The 21,557-nt window shown below is 35.7% G+C and overlaps 1 long non-coding RNA gene across 2 annotated transcripts; it reads right to left on the bottom strand.

Moving 5' to 3' along the window:
- Window positions 1–203: 203 nt before the first annotated feature.
- On the bottom strand, window positions 204–4,618 carry LOC121419980. 2 transcript variants are annotated; one of them, XR_005970675.1, is made up of 3 exons: window positions 4,603–4,618; window positions 1,948–2,014; window positions 204–283 (listed from the first exon to the last, which is right to left on the bottom strand). It is a non-coding gene; the product is annotated as an uncharacterized LOC121419980 (long non-coding RNA). The 2 variants fall into 2 exon arrangements; XR_005970674.1 differs by having other exon boundaries at window positions 4,608–4,618.
- Between the last annotated feature and the right edge of the window lie 16,939 nt (window positions 4,619–21,557).

The raw sequence follows: 21,557 nt of genomic DNA, 5'->3' as shown, positions 1-21,557 counted from the left end.
ATAACATGTCTATTGCTTATAGACATGTATAAGTCCTCCAAGGTCTGAGTTCTTCAGAGCTGTATCAAGATCTACCATGAATCCACCTTTGTCCTTCCATTTCTGTAATACTTTTTCGAAAGCAACAGTCGGGTTCTCTTTATGTATCCATCCTAACCACAACATTTTTAGTCGGATGTTGTTAGTAAATCCCAAATTTGCACACAGCTGACTGTAACTTCCGTGAGGGAGGTGTCTTGCTAGCCTGGTGATCTCACCATCAGTCACTAGTCTCTCAGTAGATCTGAAAATTAAGTGAAATCAAAAATTCAAATTTGATGCTATTTCCAACATAACATAAAATATGATACGAATTAATTTCATACATCTGTACGCGATTAAAAATAGCAGCAGTATACTGGCTTTGAAATTAACTATTGAATAAATATTCACAGAAAACACTGTTCATATGATAATAAAAGACTATATTCAATGACATTGATCACTGTGCTTCATCATGTGACCTAAGACTCGTGCAAACGGGTAACTTGATTGACCATAAATTTCCTTTGACCTTGGCTATGTGACCTGAAACTCGCGCAGGATGTTTAATCATAATTCTTATGTCTAAGTGTCATGAACAAGGTCTACTAACTTGAATGTTATGGTGGCAATTACAATAATGACCCAGGAAGTGGCCAAAGTTACTTGACCTTCAGTGACCTTTGTCACGTGACCCAAAACTCAGGCAGAATATTCAGTGATATACCATACCATTTCCCCTAAGCCAAATTTCCATGAACTAGATTCGTAAACTTTCAAAGTTACGATAACATTTCAAAAACTTAACCTTGGTTAAGATTTCAATGTGGATTCCACCAACATGCTCATTGAACATAAATGACCTTTGACCTTGGCCATGGGACCCAAAACTCAAGCAGGATTCTTTATGATACAATCATTAAAACTTTGTTCAGTCTTCATGAACTTGATCCAACAATTTTAAAACTTACTGCACGATGTTCTTTCAAAACCTTAATCTTGGTTAAAATTTCAATGTTAAAGCCTGTGTAAAGCTTTGGTAAAGGGTCAATAATGTGATTGATAATCGAATATCATCTAATATGACAGTCTTACTGAAGCGTAGAGACCGTTAGATATTTTTCCAACTGCACTTCTCTGAGAAAATTTCAAATATTCAAATCTTGGATATATAGCGCCCTCTCTCGGCGATGCTTGTTTTAAATTTAAAAAAATGGGCATTCAAGCACTTATCTTATAAATTTAGTGATTAGATATCCAAAAGTTACAGACAAAGAACATATCTTGAAAGTTTCAGCCCATTCCATGATTTGGAATAGGATTTAATTGAAAGACAAAAACACACAGATATTTCAATTTGATCGGGTGACCCGATCAAGTTAAATTTCCATGTAAAATCGCAAATTTATCCTGTAAAACACATTTCATTTAATATCCTCCACATCATAATTGTTATAGGGCATATCCATTCATATTAGCTATGAATGAATTGGAATAGTGATAGGTGCATTTTGGTGGATTTACCAAAATATACACAAGCTTTAATGACGCCGCCGTCGCCACCGGCACTTATTGTAAGTCTCACTCTGCTATGCAGATGGCACGAAAATAAAATAATGGCAACTCGTTAATTATAGAAATGTATGCAAATGTATTATATTCATAACTGTCGATTGCTTCATCAAACATTTAAAAATGTCAGCATCAAATGTAAGTACCACACTTGATTCACGTTCATTCACGTTCAGGTCTATATTTTATATTGTGTTTATTATATCGTGTTACATTTTACAATCTACATTAACAATTCTTTAATTAAAGGTTCTATACTGGGCACACATTAGTAAGAAACAAAACAAAAGGGAAACCTTTTTCATTTGATGAATGAAAAGTAAAATTAATTCCATATAATAGAATGATACTTACACATGTGCATTGTCAGTGTTCGAAGCTGCAGTAGAAGGGTTTCCTGCACTTACTCCATGGGTTGCGACTAAAAAAGAAATGAACCAATATAAAGGGGAAAACAACAATAAAATCATTGGGAATTTTATCATAAAACGCAATTTTATTAGGGCTGCAAACAATCCGAAGAAACCCAATGCAATAAGGTAAAGCAGGGGTAACGAATTAAGAGACCAAGAAGGGGGTGATCGAGTTCTTTAAGGAGAGTGGGTTTCCATTCTAGGGTACAGAGCTTTGGCAAAGGCCCTCTACGTGTCAACATTTTAACATTATTTTTCAGGTTATAGATTTTTTTCAGGATAAATCCACTCTCTTGCGTTCATTTGTCATTTTTTTTTAATTATCATTAAAATGTGAAGTATATGCCAACACCATTTTTTCTAATTATGTATTATAAACTGATGTATGTTTTGATTCATCCAGGAAAGTCAAATATCGATGGAAAAAATAAATCTATTCATCTGGACTTACTTGTTGAAACAGAGGACAGTTTCACGTCCGATCCGGGACGCTTCTTCAGCTCTTCTGAACTGGCGGGAATTTGTCGTTGCCGATGGGTGCCGAAGCACCGTCGATGTTATTGATGTTATTCATGTCGATGTTATTCCTCGACGTCTCCAAGACAATAACATCGACGGCGCTTCGGCACCAATCGGCAACGACGAATTCCCGTCAGTTCAGAAGAGCTGAAGAAGCGTCTCGGATCGGACGTGAAACTGTCCTCTGTTTCAACAAGTAAGTCCAGATGAATACTGAGATTTATTTTTTCCATCGAAATTATGTATTATGTTTGTATTTTATACATTATGGATTACTTTGTATATTACAAACAGTGTAAATATATTAGATAATGTATTGTGAACCCAGAAATGAAAATAAAACAAACAAACAAAAAGAAGTAATAATTGTCCCAAGAGTGTTACAGTGACTTGCTTTCTGTTGTGAACTTAACTTTGCTGCCCCTATATTGGAAATCTCTCAAAAAACACCGGGAAGACGAAGGCTAGTGGGTGATAGAAGGAACCCCTTCCTGATTAAAACTTCATTTATTGCTCTCAGTCGTCATTCACTATCAATCTATCTGCCATTAACGTTTTGAGCTAACGTTTTGGGATCCACGCTCTACAAGCAATGCTTTTTAGTGGATCCCCTCATTTCCATATCAGATTCTGTTAAAACTATTTTACAAATGTTTTGGAATTTGCAATTGATTTGTAATCATTGTTATCATATTTAATTTGTATTTGTTTATATTTATAATATATGTTTGATTTGTATTTTCTTATAATGTTGATAATGGAAATGGAAAATAAGACTTGAACTTGAAGCTATGAAAGGAATCTTATCCAACTCATGGCAATGTGCATGCCATATTGTCACTTTAAGAAGCCTTCTTGCAAGATGATCCAATCGATCAGGACACTTTCTTAACATGTCATGATTAAAATAAAATAGTGTTAAGGTGCATGCAATTTAATATTATTCGTGTTGTGTACAGTACTGTTTGTGGAAGATAAAAAAATTGACATCAACAATTAAGGTCGACATTCGACAGCAAATAATCATGTTTTCATGCGAATTACTTGTACATTAGCATGTAGATAAGATTACACAAGCATAGCTTTTTACTCATATTTATCACCAAAATTTAGCATTGAAATCTGGCAAATATTTTATAAGCACAAAAGGGTCTGAAGGTGAATATTTTGTTAATGGAAGACGGAAGCTATCATTGCATTGCTCGCTTGGTTGTGAAATCATAAATGACCCCAAAAAGTACTCCATTGAGCTATGAATTGAAATCTCTACTAAAATAACTTTGGCATGCCAATTGCTTCAAGCAGTTCAGTGCTTAAAATAGCTGGCCTCTGCATGTTACTCAACAAACAAAAAGCATATCACATGCTCTATGTACTATTTATTCATCAGTATTTGTCAGTATTGTTCATCTCTTCTATTGTCACAATTAAAAATGCATTCATTTAATATCTTTGTTACTACATGTGTACATGTTAATGTATTATTGACTTATGGATACAATGCAGAAATTCCCCAAAAAATAATATATTGATATTTCACCAGAATTGATTTAACGATTTTATATTATTTTACTTTATTACCTAAAGGACTGAAAATGCAGGAATTCAATCAAAGTATACCAACACTCTCAATTCAGTGCAAGTTTAACACATTTAAGGTATTATAAATCCCCATGAAGAATCTAATCAAAGGAAGTGATTAAAGGAACCTACAGTAGAATTGTAAGAAATTTAAAGAAAATATATGAAACCTGTTTGCATGGTTTTTAAATTTTGGGAATCTCTTGTGTTCTATTTTTCGGTGATGAAAAGGAAAAGATAATTTTCAAATATCTGTATTTTTTAGATAAAGGATTCTTCATGTTTTAAACTGTACTTAAATGATTAGGACCGGGATCAGGATTAGAATCAATGAGAAAAAACATGCGTGACCCTTCCCCCTCTCTCCTCCCAAAGAGATTTTATCATCACTCGCTGAGAGCACTTCCAGTAATCAATTTTTACAATAAAATTATTAAATTGCATCATTTTATAGGGGTCTAGCTTTACATGTATTTTAGGACTTATGTTAGGCTACCTTACCACCTCCAGCATTTCCGGATGGAAAGAAATCATCAACTAATTCCGCAAATCCAGATTCATTCAGTGCTTTGATGAGATCAGGTATTTGCTGCGCTCTCGGTGTCTTTCTCTTCCAGTCGAACAGCATGGAGCTGGTTCCTTCCAAGCTGTCATTTCGTTTATTTGTACTGATGTACATTCTGACCGTGGGCGCCTGAAATCCCAGTTTCACACCGAGCTTCAATATTTTTTTATCGTCAGCTACAGCCTCTGCTAGGTCGATTAGTTTTTCCTCCGTTAAGGTCTCCGTCATGGTGCTTGGTTAATTTTGCCTGATTTTTTTGTTCGATTAGAAAGTAGGTTAAAAGAGAAGAGAAAAGGGCATGATTATATTTCTTCATGTGGGTGAGAAAACCGTGAAAATTTAATACTACTGCGGTCATTCTCTATGTGGACCGCAGTTTATTAAGTTTCCGTAAAGGTTACATGAATGCGAAGTACCCCAAGATTCTGTCGGGGAACCTATTCTGTTTTCCAGTAGTTCGAGGGTCCAACATCATAGTTTTGCCACCATCTTTCCAGGTGACGTGCAGATAACATTGTTCTTCTTCTACTGTTACTACTTCTATTTCTACTACTACTACTACTACTACTACTACACTACTGCTACTACTACTACTACTACTACTACTACTACTACTACTACTGCTTCTACTACTGCTACTGCTACTACTACTTCTACTACTACTACTACTACTACTACTACTACTACTACTACTACTACTTCTACTACTACTACTTCTACTACTAGTGTAATGACTCCTACTATTTCTACTATTCATCTCCTCCGCCTTTTCTTCTTCTCCTTTTTATCCGGATGACGCCATGATGTAAACATATTTAGCGATGTACTCATTTGCATTTGTATTTTTTTACTACTACTTCTACTACTACTACTTCTACTACTAGTGTAATGACTCCTACTATTTCTACTATTCATCTCCTCCGCCTTTTCTTCTCCTTTTTATCCGGATGACGCCATGATGTAAACATATTTAGCGATGTACTCATTTGCATTTGTATGTGTTAAACAATGGCAAATGATTCCAAGTAGTTGCAACTGTAAACCATAACATTCTGTTTTCATATGTTTATAGTCAACGGGCGTTCTGAACATATTCATAACCTTAGCTTTGATCAGAGATAAGTGAAAAGTATAGAAAGTGATAAAAATATCTACTTACCTCGACGTGTTATCCTAATTTTGACTTACAACACAGTCACAAAAATACACTTTTCATCAAACAGTCAAAGATACATGTAGATTGAGAACTTACATTATAATTAATTGAAATCGTTCTTACGAAGAAGATCAACGAGAAGCCTGTGATGGCGTGCTTCATATTCAGTAAAATTCAAACATGTAATATGTGTCATGCATGCTTTCAAGATTGTAAGCATCTCATTTTTCTATCAAGAAAATATTTGTTGAGCTATATGACCTAAACGATCTTACTTTATCCAAAGATTATAATGATAACTGTTTAGCTTTTTAAGAGATCTCATTAGAAAAGGAGATTTGTATTATTTGTTGTTGATACCATTAGCCTTTCTTCTCTTATTTTTTTTCGCATTGTTTCGAAAGAGAAATTGTACATTGCGTTGGTAGTGATACATTTCTTTGTTTCCTTTAATAAACAACATCTAGTGTTAGTTATGAATTGATCAATATAAAGAGTAAGAAATTACATAAACAATGTATTGTTTTAGTTGTTGTAAACTGATCGATATAAAGATGAAGAAGTGACATATTATTCCAAACAAAAACTTGTAGAAAAAAAACACGTAAGGTTCCATGAAACATCGCCCAGAAGGAAAGACCAGTAATTTTTTTTACTGGTTTCTAGTATAATTTTACTGGTTTCCAATATATTTTTACTGGGCCAGTTGATTTTTAACTGGGCCAGTAAAAATCAACTGGAGACCAGTTCCAACAATTGCATTCCTGTTGAAGCAATTAGTAATACCAGTCAAATTGTTTTTCATTAAACTGGTGTTACTGGTCCAGTAAATGGTTTCCAGTAGATTTTTACTGGTTTCTAGTATTTGTTTACTGGACCAGTTGATTTTATCTGGACCAGTAAAAATGAACTGGAGACCAGTTCAAACAATTGCATTGTGTTTACTGGTCAAATAAATAATGACTTTATTTTAAGACAGATCATTTAACAAATTAAGAAAAATGAATCTTGCAATTCAGAGAAAGTTATTATCGTTATCATTTATCATTGTAATCATCATTGCTAGTATAATTATCACAATTATTGTTATTATGATTATTATGATCATTGTTGTAATCATTCTTATTACTGCTATTATAGCTATTGATATTGTAATTATTATTATTAATATTATCATAATTACCAAGTATTAATATTATCATTAAAATAATTATTTCCTCTAATTATAATTAAGATCAAAGCAAGATGTATTCCTCTGATATACTCAACTGGTCTAAAGTAATTCAATGTTTGAAATTAAACTGGTCAAGAATTCTGATGATGCTGATCACGTGGTTTACCACATTTGCATATTTCCTGTTTTTTAAAGAAAAATCAGGATTTATAATGGTATATCCTTGCAATAGCACTCATTGTTGTTTAAAAACCTTCAAAATAAGTGTGTGAACTAATTCACAATGAAAATGTGTAATTTCATACATTACATTCAAAATTATGGTAGAAAGATTAATTTACTAGACATCTTTTCCATCACATTTCACTGGCCATGGTATATAACAAACCAAATGCATGTAATAAACTGATCCAGTAAGACCAGTACGAGGACCAGTTCGACCAGTTAGAGGACCAGTTAGACCAGTATGAAGACCAGTGAGACCAGTATGAAGACCAGTGAGACCAGTAACAACCACCAGAAACAAGACCAGTATAAAATTCCAGTACTTCAAGACCAGTTTAATTTTTAACTGGACCAGTAAAATTTTAACTGGACCAGTATGACAAGTAATAGACCAGTAAACCGATTTTCCAATTTCCAGAGTTACCAGTTAAAATTATTCTGGTCTAACTGGTCCAGTGGAAGTGGTTTTTCCTTCTGGGCGGGTAAGAAATTACAAAACAAACACCCCTCCCCCCCCAAAAAAAAAAACACCTCTGTCTACATGGTCTACGCCACGTCGCTTTTCCTGACCAAGGTTTCGAATTAAACTTAAATTTCAATTTTAGTGTATTTAGATTTCTTTGGGGGTGCATTTAGTCATTAAACAACTTGAAGGAATTGTCCAGGCTGAATGTACACCCTAATAAACAGAGTAAAATTCACTGAGCAAAATGCTGAAAATTTCATCAAAATCGGATAACAAATAACAAAGTTATTGAATTTTAAAGTTGAGCAATATTTTGTGAAAACAGTTGTCATAATGAATATTCATTACATGGGCTGTTGATGTTACATATCCACTTGTTCTTTTGTGTTTTATTATATGAAATTAGGTTTATCCAATTATTGTCTTCCAATTGGATTGACAACTGATTTAGTGCATTAGATATTTATTGCTGCAACTTATTTCATTATAAGGGATACATATTATTTACACAAGTATGAATAATGAACAAAAATTATGTAATAACATAAAAATACGGAAAGTGGAGATGTAACATCATCAGCCCACCTAATGAATATGGAAGCGTCGTGGTGTAGCGGTTCTGACTCTCGCCTTGTAATCAGAGGGTCGTGTGTTCGAATCCCACCATGGCCTAGCGTCCTTTGACAAGGCGTTAATCCACACTTTGCCACTCTCCACCCAGGTGTTAAATGGGTACCCGGTAGGATGTGAAAGTCTATAATATGTAGTATGCCTAGCAATTGAGTCTTGGAACTCTTCTTGGAATGCTCCCCAGGGAGTGGAGAAGGTGCACACATTGTATGCGGGCATGCAAGGATCCGATGACCGGGTAATAATATGTCTGTAAAGCGCTCAGAGACGTCGCGACGTGGGCCAGAATGAACCCAAAGTGCGACAAAACCCTTTTTTCACATATTTATACGATTAAATTTGGTAGATAGGGGTAATTTCACCCGTAGAATTCAATAAAAGTATTTTCAAATATTGATGACGTCATTAAAATACTGTTTTCTGATTGGCTGTTAACATTTGAGAAGAAATTACATGTTTCTAATTCTACAATAATTTTCAAATTTTCAGAAACTAGTTTTAGAGAAATTTCAGCAATAAGGAAGCATATTAGCAAACAGAAAACACATAAACAGGCAAACAAAAAAAAAAGTCTGTGCTCGGGGTACAAACAATTCAATTTGTGACTTGAGTATCGCTTAACCCTAAAAAGACTGGGGGCTGATTCAGCCCCCCCCCCCCTCGACATTTTTCGCGATAAATCCGCCGCGCAAAATTTTTTGACCGCGTCGCTCACTGACTTTTTACTTTCAAGTCTCGGGCAACTTTTGAGACCAAAATTGTGACCCCCGGGTACTCGGTTCCGAAATTACGCAACATTTTGTAAGTGCATGCAGACCCAAAATTACTCAAAAACGTGAATTTGTGTACAAATCCAATGCAAATAGTGTTTTCAGCCAAAATTCATAAATGTATCATTATTTTTCCTTTTACTGCTTAAAATCAATTAATTAAGCCCCTGACAATTTACATTGAAAAAACAATAAAAAACAATAATTCGAAAAACAAAGAAATACATAAGAAATTTAGAAAACAATAGAAAACATAAGAAAATAAATGTGATGTTGAAATTTTTTAAAAATAAATTTGATCAGATGCCTATCTAGAGTATGTGAAACAAAAATAAGCAATTCAGGGGCATTATTTTATTAATTAGAGCAAACTTATGGGTTTACGCATAAATTAGCATCATTAATGAGACATGAGATTTTTTGAAGAATTTGATGTTATAGTTTTGTAGGTAATGCCAAGGGTAATGCGTGTGCCAATTTTCGTCGCGATCGCGCGATCGACGGCCGAGATCATAAGGGGGGGGGGGCTGAATCAGCCCCCCCCCCCCGTCTTCTTAGGCGTCGAAATAGCCCAGTCTATTTAGGGTTAAAGAGGGCGCCCTACCATGAATCCGGAATTGTAAAATTCAAAGTGAAATTGTAAAAAAAAATGCAAAGGGGTATTTTTATTCAATGGGTACAATGATTAACCACACCTACATGAATTAAAATGGATTGATGCCAGTATTGGACAGTGAAATCTTTAAAATAATTATCCCAATGATGAATAATAGAGGCCGGGTCCTCTGCAGGTTAATCGGTACAAGGCCTACCTATATATTTTACCAAGAACAGCGTATACAAAGTTATTCCGAAACAGAGTCTCTCTCTGTTATCTCAACAACCATTATGTCTTTGGTGAGAGGATCTTTTAGCATACATGTACTTTGAACATCAGGAGGAAGAGGCTGTGCTTGTTGTACTCTTGAAAATTTGCTACTAATCACAATGTCACTTGTTACCATTAGTCTGTGGAATACATATAAAGTCAATAAGAGTCATAGACCAATCAATCCTTGAAATGATAATATGCACTTCCTTCTTGATTGATTTTAACAATAATTTATAGCAAATTTAGAATGAGCCAAGAGATAAACGAATTCATACGTGTATGTGAAGTTACAAACCCTTCATTTTCTTCTTCTTTTTTTTTTGGGGGGGATAAATACTAATAATGATAATGCAACTTTATACATGTATAGATCCCACGTATCTGTCATTTTCATTTTTGGCAGAAAACTGAGTGAAACCAATCACATCCCTAGTCATGTGTGTTATAGCGATATACAGTAGGACTTGCTTTATGATAGCGATATGCAGTAGGACTTGGTTTATGAACAACAAAACAAATTAATAATCTTACCCGGGAATCTTACCTTAAGAATTAATCTTCTCAGAATGACAGCATATATGCAACACGGGATGGAACAGTTTGACATCAAAATGAAGTTGTTTTACATGTATTACTATATAGTTAGTGGAAGTGGAAATGACAGCTTGTCTTAACGTATGTTTAACGAAAATATTTTAGGAAGATACCAGTCTAAAGAACCAGACACCTGAGCCAGACACCCCCCCCCCCCCCTCCCTCTCTCTCTCCCACCACGCGACGGTGAGTTTCACAGAGATACGGTCTTATACGGTCCCGAAGGGAGCGGGGAGTTTGTTTAATGTCACCCGCAACGTTCGGCACGCGTATAATGGGACACTAACTTGGAACGAATTTTTGTGATAAATACGGCGAACATGTGGTTGGAAAATTGGTTATATCTCCAGAAAATGCACGTATCTGCAGCTAAATTTGGTATCATTGTAAAGCATGAACTATAACAAAGACCGTCATGGTATTTATAGCGCAGCAATCGGCAGCAATTTGTAAAAGAAATGCTCATGAAAAAAAAAATTGCTAAAACCCCCCATTGTCAAATGGTTTCGTCCAAAATTACCTCTGAAGGGATCATCATTTTATCTTGAAAATTTTTGATCACTTAAAACAATCATTCATCAAAAAGTACCGTGAATTAGAAATAAATTAAGCTATCCGTTTTCTTGAAACAGTGAAATATCTAAAACGTGTCATTTTCACATGCGGTAGCCGTAAAGGGTCATTTTTCCGGTAATATTGAATAAAATGGGCAACTAATAATCAATTTCATGGAGAAATATTGTATGGAGACATCCTACAGGTTCTTATCTTTGCTTAGAACATGAAAAAAACAAAATTTGTTTCATGACCAAAAACCAGTTTTGGCGCACTTTTGCTCTCTCCTGGCCCATCGGAACTACGCGTCGTTCCGATGTATTAAGCGCTATATAAATGCGGAATATTATTATTATTATTGTTAATATTAATGACGACTGTTTTCACAAATATAGCTGAACTTTAAACTTCAGTAACTTTATTATTTGTTATCCCATTTTGATGAAATTTTCGGCATTTTACTCAGTGAATTCTACTCTGTGTACTAAGATATAAATATTTTCAGCCCGGACCATCCCTTTAAAACATGTGACACCATTTCCTTTCTCATTTGAAATTGGTACACATCCCCGACTTCTACTAGTCCTCTTTGTTCCAAGTTATAATTACATAGCTGCTTTCTCTATCCTCCAGTCATTGATGAAACAATCACCGCAGGGCCAGCACCGCCCCCCAAACTTAACCGACGTAGAGGGCGTCACCACACTGCCATTATAATTGCGTTCAAATCCTACAATCGCGCTCCGATTGGTCGAATATTTCATGGTTCCCGACTTAGTTCCCTCTGCTCGTTTTCCTGCCCAAGTGATCTTTTACCAGACGATTACCTCCGGCTAATTCAGGAATAAGTTACACGTTTTCCCCAATACTAAGTGGTATGATATCTCAACACTTTCAACTGACAGATATATTTACTACAAGCCATCGTAAGTGTTTTTACCCTGAAATTTGACATTTTGTAGATAATGCAATTCTGTATAATGTCATATTATGAATAAATAACGCCTACTGTCAATGTTGCTGCCCTCTACGTTTGTTGTGTAAAACATCTCTCGCCACACAATAGCTGATCGCACCAAATATAACAATATAGTAGTGTTAGTATAGCTGTCAGTTTGAACCTCTTCTCATTAACGGTTCTGATTGACAGTTGAGCATGGTTCCAAAAGATCTTATATTTGTCCCATTTATAATCACCATCACCATCATTCCCTTCATCATCACCGTGACCACCTGCATCATCACCATCACTACCACCACCTTCATATCATCATCAACGTCAGCATCACCACCAACACCATCATATCGTCACCAACACCATCATCACCGTCAACATCATCAACGTCACCATCATTACCTAGTCTGCTGTGCAAACCCTTCACTCGAGTAAAGAGTCTGAACTGCAGCCTACTCATGCCTTGTGTGTTGAAGGCCCTCTCACTCAGGCAAGTTTTGTATGTGTTAGTCTTTGCATGGAGACACACTTGTTGATCAATAAGGGTCTGTGCCTGCAACTAATCATTACCTTCATTATTATCAGCATCACTGACATCCCTACCACCATCATCATCAGCATCATCACCAATACCACCACCATCATCAACATCAGCATCATCACCACCATCATCAACATCATCACCACCACCATCAACATCAGCATCACCACCACCACCACTATCAACACCAGCATCATCACCACCATCATCATCAACATCATCACCACCACCACCATCAACATCATCACCACCATCAACATCAGCATCACCACCATCAACATCATCACCACCACCAACATCATCACCACCATCATCAACATCAGCATCACCACCAACATCAGCATCATCACCATCATCAATATCAGCATCATCACCATCATCAACATCAGCATCATCACCACTACCATCAACATCAGCATCATCACCACTACCATCAACATCAGCATCATCACCACCACCACCAACATCAGCATCATCACCGCTACCACCACCACCATCAACAACATCATCATCGTATTCATCAAACATTCTCTCACAGCAAACATGACCACACCGAACATTAAGATACTAATGAAGAGAACTGCAAAGCTTGATTTTTTTTGTGATTCACACACTCTAATTACAACTTAAATCATATTGCCTACATTAATGTGTAGGAACATTTTGAGGTCACAGTTAACAACACTGTGTTGCTATTACACAACCAAATCTCTCTTAAATGTAGTTAATTCTGTTTGAAATAGGTGCTGCAAAAAAAAAATCTAAATTTTCTTAAAATTTCAAAATGTGAACATTGCATAATGAAAAATCATGGTAATTAACAAAATGAAATAAAAACATTAATCTTCGTACACAACTACAACACTTCATTCTCGAAATAGATGTCTCTAGGCTCAAAATACATTTTAAAAAATTCATTGTTAAAATACAATCCTACAAATAAAATAAATTCTTTAATCTTTTAATGTCATTAAAAAAAAGAGAAGAACTCCCTGGATGGAATAGCCTTTTGGAGGAAAAATCACAAAAAATAATGAAAAAGAAAATTATTTTATTCATTGACAAGCATTCAGATCTGAGAAGAGAATAGTTTCGTAAAGTAAGCACAATATATGTGCAAGAATATTTTCATGAAAAAAAACTATTTTTAGCTGTATTAAAATAATTCAATGTTGGTGAATAATGCTATAGTGTACACCACAAAAACATTGATTCAGATTCATCTACTCAAACCAGCATTGTTGTGCATGGGATACGAAACACAAATTTGATGCAAAATCTACTATTGGCCCAAAGAACAGGCAAAACTTTACAAGCATCTTACAGTATTTCTGTTCTGTTTCTGTTTGTGGTAACTCCCGTAGGAACTCGGCAGGACAGCATTTTGCTGGTAAACGCCAAGCTGGTATATAACCAATTACCTATGAAACATTTTACGTCTAGGTTAATCAATCATAGTGACGACAGATATCACTTTCGGGCCTTTTATCAAAGTGGAGACAATGGCAGGTTGCGATTCGAACTCACAACCTTGCGATCATGAGCCCAATGCTCTAACCACTGGACCACGCAACCCGTAATTATTTACTAGTAGTTGTTTTTATTTTGTGAAACAAGATCATGAATGTGTACTGCAAAACCCTACAATCATTACTGCATTTGAAGGAATATGAGTGTTCATGTAAATCTGAGAGATATGATTCCCTCACAATGCACAATTGAGAAAACAATAGTTAGTGTGCTAAACATAGAACATGAATTAAAGTCAGCAGTACTTCATTAGACAAGGCATATTTCACAGAAATACATCAAACATGTGTGATCACCTAAATATCTAAATAGATTTTCTTTTGACTATATCAGACACTGTAAGACACCATTAGAATGGAATAGGTACAATTTGAATGATAAATGCATGTATAATTGACTTGAAAGACATTGGCGATATATCATCATACTTTCTTCAAAAAAATATTTAGCAAATTGTTTACAGTAATGCTATTGGAGGAATACAATTATTTATATGCCCAATTACATCGATTACCGAATGTTTCAAATATAATGGTAAATGAGGTCTAGATGATATTCCTAGAATAACGATCTTGAAATTTGGTTCGATGACATTTGCTCTGGTGACAATTGCTCCAGTGGAAAATCTGGAAGTTTAGCCAAACATGAAACCTAGCTAACCTTCAAAATTAAATAAAACTCTAATCCTAATCTTTACATTATTCTGAACCAAAAACTTGAATACAATGCTAATTCTACACACTAAGAAATAAAGGTTCAAAATTAAACCCCGAAAGGTTGATGCAAAATCAGCACCCTATGGGTTTAAACATTGAACCCCTGATTAGGGGGTTCAAAAATTTAACCCTGTGGCTGGGGTTCATTTTTGCACCCTGCAGGTTCAAAACTGCACCCCAAGGGGTTCAATTTAAAATTTAGGGGTGCAGTTATGAACCCGCAGGGTTCAATTTTTGAACCACAAATCAGGGGTTCAATTGTTGAACCCATAGGGTGCTGATTTTGCATCAACCTTTCGGGGTTCAATTTTGAACCTTTATTTCTTAGTATGTAACCCTATGCCCCTTTTAGATATTAAGATCAGTCTTACAAAGAATTACGATCAATTCAATCTATCGTAACTCTATGGAAATCCATCAGTGTCATAATTTCTTCTACAGGAAATTTGTGAAGTGTCCTTTTTAAACAAAAGAGAACACACCAAGATTGTTAAGAAATCAATGAATTTATGGACATACATTCATATCTAGAATTTTTTTTGAACAAACAAGCATCTTGTATGTTGACGCTGCTGGCCGTCCATAGTTGCGATTGATCGGATCAACCGCAACTCTTTGTAAGACGGGGCCCAGAGCAAATGTCGCAGGAACATAATATGTTGTATAAATGAGGAGCATGAATCTTAAAATACGGGTACAACCCATACGTTCAATTAGTCCACAGCGGCCAACCTTTCAAAGTAAAAAGTAGTAATCTAGATGCTCAAAAGTCATAATTTTGACCTAAGAGTCATACTTTCATTTTGTGGTATTGTAAATTTCCTTGAAGATGTAATATAAAGAACAGAATTCTATAAAAGATATGAATCTCCTTTCTTGTATGGCTTAGATTCAGAATCATCTCTAGTACTCTCTTGAGTCAGTATTAAAAGGACAAGTCCACCCCAATAAAAAAAATATTTGAATAAAAAGAGTAAAATCCAACAATTATAACACTGACAATTAGATAGCGATTTAGCTTTCGGTTACAAAGCACTGCAGACACCCACATCACATTAATAATTCACTTATACTTCTTTCCTTTAAAATAGGAAAAGGAATTTTAAAACTATGACAGAGAAGTTTGAAACTATGAAAACAGGTAAGAACTGGACGGAACATCAGTGTTTCCTACATAGATTTTAAAATCATAACAAGTGGAATGCCCCTGGCGGTCTCACCTGCATCACGCGATTAACATAGCAGCAGTGATGACTTTGAAAACTACTATAAAGTAATTATTCACAAAACACACCATTCATGTATGATACAATACAACATTTATTGACCTTGACCATGTGACCTAAAACTTGTCAGTGATACTTGATTACCCCTATATCCACATTTTATACACTGTATCTATAAACTTTGAAAGGTCATGTGACCTGAAACTCGCACAAGATGTTCAGTGATACATGATTACTCTTTTGTCCAAGTTTTATGAACTAGACCAATAAACATTCAAAGTTATGACGGTAATTCAACAAATACCCCCAATTCGGCCAAAGTTCATTGACCTTAAATGACCTTTGACCTTGATCATGTGACCTGAAATTCGCACAGAATGTGATGTGGTACTTGATTACTCTTATGTCCAAGTTTCATGAATCAGATCCATAAACTTTTAAAGTTATGATGGTAATTCAACAAATACCCCCAAATTGGCCAAAGTTCATTGACCCTAAATGACTTTTGACCTTGGTCATGAGACTCAAAACTCAAACAAAATATTCAGCAATACTTGATTAACCTTATGTCCAAGTTTCATGAACTAGGTCCATATATTTTCTAAGTTAATATGACATTTCAAAAACTTAACCTTAGGTTCAGATTTTGATGTTGATTCCCCCCAACATGGTCTAAGTTCATTGACCCTAAATGACCTTTGACCTTAATCATGTGACTTAAAACTCTGGCAGGATGTTCAGTAATACTTTATTAACCCTTATGGCCAAGTTTCATGAACTAGATATACTTTCTAAGCTATGCTATCATTTCAAAAACTTAACCTTAGGTTAAGATTTGGTGTTGACGCCAAAACTTTTTACTTTGTGAAAACCAAAGTAATGTTTTTTTATTTATGTTCAGTGAACTCTTACCCGCAGTTTAGAGTTGGTTTGGGGAATGCAGGTCATCGATAGTGCTCGGTCCAATCAAGATTTAATTTACAAGATAAGTAGAGGGCTTTGTCAAAGGCATAATTATCAATGAAGCATTTCATATTTGGTATCATCTGCATATCGATAGAACTTATCAATCTACAAGTACATAATGTCAATTTCAAGGCAGAACAAACTCTTAAAGTGTACTTCTATAAATATATTAATTCACAATATCCTCAATAATAATAATAATTACTCTGGAATGATGATATGTACATGAATATTTACATTACAAGTGGAATAGAAGACAGAATATCAAGGTGTTAGAGGTGAAAATAGTTGCATTTTTAGATTATTTTTCTATGATTTTTTTTCATCATTTTCCATCAAATTAAACATACACAGTAATACACAGTATGACAATCTACGATACTCTCTTATAAAAATATCAGCAAAAGTGAATGAACGACTGAATATCGAAACATTATAATAATAATAGGTATATTTACCCAGGCAAGCCACTTCAGGGGAGCGTTTCATGAAAGGACTTGTCAGACATTTTATCGGACAAGTCCTGTTTTATCCGACAAATCCCGTTTTATCTGACAGTTACTATAGTAACAGTACTTCTCAACCAATCAGAATCCAGAAAAGTTGTCAGATCTGACAACTTGTCGGACGAAAATATTGATGAAACGCCCCCCAGTTCTGAAAACTGTCCTCCCAGCTGGCCCTGCTATTATTATTACATGTACCCCAGCTGTAGCTGGGTTACCTAGGCACTCGAGCATTCCAAGGAATTTCTTCCCATCAGGTACCCATTCACCTCACCTGGGTCGAGTGCAGCACAATGTAAGCTTGGGTAATATATAGTATGCCACTGAATTTGCAACTAGATAATCAGTGCTACTGCTTCATAAATGCTATATATTAATATTATCATAACTTGTTTCTATTCACTCAAGCGATCTACACAACAAAGTTGTCTGCTACCCATTTTAAAAAAGTTTATATTACTCTACGAAAACAACCATTGGAATTACAAGCATAATTTGTGGTAATGTGTGTATCCATGACATAAATGCTGTACCGCGACTTGCTTTGAAAATTACACAAGCAAACCTCTACAAATGTTGTCAGCCTCACATTTTAAAAAGTTTACATCACTTTACAAAAACAATAAGTTGAACACAAAATGGTGCAAAGAATGGATGGAAAAGCATATCAAGGTGAAAAAACAACATTTTTAAGCCTCTATTTCCCTACAGCCTACATGCATATTGTTGGGAATGCTGATGTACATTACATTAATAATATCATTTCTTGTTTTAGTTATTTCTATTATACAGTACTTTAAATTCCTTATCAAGGTCAAATTTTGGTATTGATTTTCAAGGTGATATATATGTAAATATAGACGTAACACCACACATCGTATGATAAACTGTGTTGGTACACCATACATTTTCTCTCAGAGAAAAAGTGCATACTAATTTTACTTAGGTGAAACGAAATTGCGATACAATAAGTATAAGAACGTGTGCAAAACAATTCATCTCACACATTTATGCAACGAAAGATGATGCAATGTACCAATCATAAATGAAAGATAAATATAATATACATCATCGGCGGATCCAGGGGGGGTGCGCAGGGTGCGCGCGCCCCCCCTAATATTTGAGTGGCGCCGAAGGCGCCGCTCAAAATAAAAAAATAAAAAAAAGTAAAAGAAAGAAAAGGCGCCGCTTGAAAAATTAAAAGTAAAGGAAAGAAAGGGAAAAGGCGCTGCTTAAAAAAAATATACACTGATATAACATCAGCAACAGTAAAGGAAAGACTATCCCCAGCGAAGCGTAATCATATCATCTTCCTTATTTTTTCTTTTAACTACCCTTTTGCCAACAACTTCGCCGGTAGCAGTGCGCTGCCTGCATATAACTGGCGCCAATCAAGAATAATCAGCGCCACCTTAATCTAAATCGGTGCCGGACAAGAATAATCAGCGCTATTTAGTTATAAATCGGCGCCAGTCAAGAAAAATCGGCACTGCCAGAGTCTTAACCGGCGCCGATCAAGGATAATTAGCGCCACCTAAATCTAAATCGACGCTGGACAAGAACAATCGGCGTCATCTGGTTATAAATCGGCGCCAGTCAAGAATAATCGGCGCCTCCTGGTTCTAGATCGGCGCCAGTCGATTATGGATTGCCGCTGCCTGAATCTTACGTAACGTCGGTAAAAATAATCAGTACTACTTGTTTAAATCGGCGCCGGTCAAGACAAATCGGCGCTGCCTTTGTCTTAACCGGCGCCACCTAAATTTAAATCGGCGCCGGTCAAGAATGATCAGCGTCCCCTGATTTCAATAAATAAGCGCCGGTAGAATAATGAAGAAGGGCCTATTGCTAACCAAATCTAGATCGGCGCCGCGGTCAAGAATGATCGTTTTGCCCTCCCCCAATAATTCCGCATGTGCAAAAACAATAAGATGGTAATGTTACACAGAAATCAGCAAACGAGATTGAGCTACACAACTCGTTCTTTATTAAAAATCGTGCTCAAATTATCCGCTTTTCAGATTGGAACATAAAAATTTTCAGCTCGCGCTTCGCGCTCGCATCATTTCTGTAGCAAAACCCCATACTTTTCATGATTAAATAGGTGAATAGAATGTCCCGTTTTTAGTTCTGAACCTCAAAAGAACTCCCGCTTCGATTTGCAATATCTTGTGTTGGATATAATCTTGTTCTTTATTAAAACGTACATTAAACTGTAATGTTTTCAGATCGAAATATCAAAATTTTAAGCTCGCGCTTCGCGCTCGCATTTTTTTAGATACCCATCTTAATCATTGGTACCAAGAATGCTTAGAATATCAAGCTTTCTGGTCAGAATATAAGTAAATTTCAGCTCGCCCTCGGCACTCGCATTATCTGTGTAGTAAGATTTGTATCCTCCTCATGAGTTACTACAAACAGTCCTAAACAGGCACCTTTTTCCTGTTTTCAGGTCAGTATACTTTAAAAATTTCAGCTCGCGCTTCGCGCTCGCATTAATTTGTCGGTGAAATATGTGTCTCTATCTCATGAGTCATATATATCTATATGATATGAGTCATATATATATATATGCATGTGTGTGTGTGCGTGTGCGTGTTTTGACAGGGTCAGGCATTACCCTTTTTCTTTTTCAACATTTTCTTTTATGGCGCCGGTGAAGTGCAAAAATATGTGCGCCGCTCGGCAGTGCGCCCCCCCTTTCGCCAAAAGCTGGATCCGCCTATGTACATAATAGTGAATTCCAAAAGATAAATACTCACTGATACAATGCATGTAGAATGCACTAAAAATATAAATATAGATAAAGTGTAATTTTCAAGGGGCACACAAACAATTTGCAAAAGGTGTGAATTTCAAAACCTCCTAAAAGTCCCAGTTTATGCCGCAAAAGATTACCAAACCAGGGTGCCATCTTACAAAGAGATATGATCAATCCAATCAATCGTAACTCTATGGAAATCCATCAGTGCCATAATTTTCTCTGCAGGAAATTGCATCATGTCCTTTGTAAACAAAGGAGAACAGACCAAATTAACAATCAATCAATGAATTCATGGATATACATTCATGTCTGGAAAATCTTGGGAACAAACATGCATTTATATGTTGACTTTGCTGGCTTTCCATAGTTGCGATTGATCGGATCAATCACAACTCTTTATAAGATGGGCCCCTGACGTTTATGATTATGCTGTAGTATGTTTATTGCAGTCTGTGATATATGTGTACTTTTTAATTCTGTAAATAATTCCACTGTTATGAGACTGTACACAGTATTTAGGTTACTGCTTGAATCTTTATACACCAACTAGAGCTCTTAGATCGGCCAGTGATCACCTTCGCCTCACATATTCATTAACTCGTACATTAGCTGGTGACAGAACTTTTACGGTGTCGGCTTCAAAGTCCTGGAATGAACTGCCACTAATAATTAGACAGTCTCCATCATTAGCAATCTTCAAAAAGTCATTAAAAACTCATCTCTTTCATACTTTGTAATTTTTTTTATATTACATCTTATCAATTCATTGTAAGCGCTTTGGGCCTAATGGGAAAGGCGCAGTACAAATAATAAGTAATAATAATAACAGTAATAATAAATTGTATGTATAGCCATTTGCAATTCAGTCTTCGGCCTAGATAGGGCTAAGCAAGTACTGAAGTTTGCATGATTATTTTTCCCCAATTGTAAGGTTTTCCTTGCTCATATTCAAGTTGCGTGATCTTTGCTTGTAAAATTTTGGAATAAGTGTTTTGTTTGTAAATGTTGACTAGCCTGGTTCACCCACAGGCACAGTACACACCTTATTTTGTGAAAATTCCACACAAACTAGGCTTGAGTAATTTACAACTCTTCACTCCCAAGACGCCCAGGGGGGGGGAACAAATCTCAGAATTGTGGACATTCACATCCGTTATAAATTGTTTGTGCACCATCTGAAAATCGCTCATTAGAGGTAAAAAGTAGTCTTTGGTGTGTACTAAGCTTGCACAGTATCAACT

Source organism: Lytechinus variegatus, chromosome 8, assembly GCF_018143015.1.
Source record: "Lytechinus variegatus isolate NC3 chromosome 8, Lvar_3.0, whole genome shotgun sequence".
NCBI classification, from domain to species: domain Eukaryota; kingdom Metazoa; phylum Echinodermata; class Echinoidea; order Temnopleuroida; family Toxopneustidae; genus Lytechinus; species Lytechinus variegatus.
This window is presented reverse-complemented; position numbering and strand designations above follow the sequence as displayed.